This window comes from Astatotilapia calliptera, chromosome 3, assembly GCF_900246225.1.
Source record: "Astatotilapia calliptera chromosome 3, fAstCal1.2, whole genome shotgun sequence".
NCBI classification, from domain to species: domain Eukaryota; kingdom Metazoa; phylum Chordata; class Actinopteri; order Cichliformes; family Cichlidae; genus Astatotilapia; species Astatotilapia calliptera.
Window position 1 is genome coordinate 38,140,119 of NC_039304.1, and position 2,212 is coordinate 38,142,330.

Below are 2,212 nucleotides of genomic sequence, written 5' to 3' on the forward strand. Positions count from 1 at the left end.
TTCTGAATGCTTAAACCCTAACTGTGATTCCTGTAGCACAATCTCTAAAACTATTCAGACTTATAGCAAAACCACTCACTGAGTTTGCAAAACTAAAAGCACAAAAACTGCTTTGCACTCAGTTTGCAATTTTGTAACGCACACTTTGCAAAACTGTAGGCACAATTCACTGCACAACACTCAATTACCAAATTTCCAACACACTCCTAGCAAAAGTATACACATGTATGGCTATCATTAACACTAATTCGCCAACTGTCTGGCACACTTTCACATGTGAAAACTTTTTTAGATAATTAGTTCACTTTGCAATCAGCCTAAGCACTATAATACAGGTAAGCTGTGTGTGCGGAGTACAATGGAGGGAGCAGAAAGAGTGAGAAGTAGAGGAGGCCGAGGAAGAGGACGTGGAGGTGAAGAAGTAGGATGAAGAGGATGACAAGGACAAGCAGGAGCAAGAGGAAAACGAGGAGGGGGGAGAGGAAGATGAGGAGGGGGGAGAGGAAGGGTAGGAAGAGTAAGAAATAGAATTGCTGATGACATGTAATCAACCGTGGAAGGACCCTGAGGGTAGCTGGCCAACGGGTCCAGCCTAACTCGAGCCGCTACACTGTAGCAAGTACCATAAGGACATCTTGAAATGAGAATCGGTTAGTACAGTCACTTCGCACAAAGATTTGTAGCACTGCCATATGCCAATGAGAAACACACCAATACCATTGATGTAAAAATACTGAAATTGTTACTTTACAGAATTGCTAGGTGACCAGATGCTGGGGGCAGAGGAAGCATGTTCACTGCAGACCAAGTAACCCATATAGTCATTATGGCGATTGCAAATAATCCTATACTTGGAAATAAACACTTGTGTTTGTTTTGATGTGTTTGAATAAACACCAGTACTTGAAGTTTGGATCCCTCTATGCTTATGGATCTATGACAGAAGTATGAGCTCAAACTGACATAGCCTACCTTGTGCACAGAGACAGCAAAAGCCAGATGTGTTTTGTATTCATACCATCAGTGTGCAGTTGGCGCATTGTGTGCTTAGTAGATGATGGCTTGTGTGTACTGTTTGATACGGAAACACCATTTTTACGAAGGTGTGAAGAGTTAACCTAGCTGTGTTCGCGTTTGCAAGAGAACTACAATGTTTTGATTATTGGGTGACAGGTTTTCTTATTTGTGTGAAGAGTTTTGCAAAATTAGCCAATAGTTACAAAAAATGTGCTTAAGCAATCAGAAAAAACTGTAAGAAGTTAAAGAATTGAGAACAAGGAGGGAGGGTGCGGCACATAAACAAGAATGAACAGCTTGCAGAACTGGGGGAACCTATATAGATGACAAACGGAAGGAGCGTGTTTGGAGGCGTGGTCCCCTGAAATTCCGACACATAATCTCCAATAGATGTGTTTCAGTACTCCATTTATAAACATATTCGATTCTCATCTAATCTATCTACTTCACTCTTCACAGTGCAGTTTATGAAGACATTACTCCAGTTTTCACAGTTCCAATGTGATGTTAACTCTTGCATTCTCTTAGACTTCAATTGGGGCTTTTTTTCTATTAGTGCTTTTATATTTACAATTCAAAAATTCTGCTATCCCTTTTATATTTTCTGTTTCTTTCAATATTCATAATATTAAATCAAAACCCATTTAAAAAAGCCAGTTTTACTTTTTAGTTATTATACCAAACATAAAATAGTAACATGAGGGGTTAAAAATGAAAAACAACCAGCAAAGCTGACATGTTCTAGTGTGTTCCTAAGATGGGAAGAACCTGAAATATTATGCTTTCTCTAAATGTGATTTTCAAATTCAAATTCAAATTCAAATTTTATTTGTCACGTACACAGTCATACACAGTACGATATGTAGTGAAATGCTTGGACAACTGCTCGTGACCTAAAGAAAACAAAAAAGGAAAAGGCTATGAATAAGATAGGAAATAAATATGAAAAATTAAAAAGGGTAAATTTAACTAGGAAGGAATAAAATATAAATTAAGGTTAAAAATGAAATAACTGTACAACACAAATTAGAATGAAGGGTAAATTTAACTGGGAAGAATAAGATAAAGATAAATATATAAATTAAAGTTGAAAATAAAATAACTGTACAACAAAATACACAATACACAATATAGAACTATATAAGAATGTATGAAGAAATCTAAATATAAATAAATATATACACAATAACAGCAG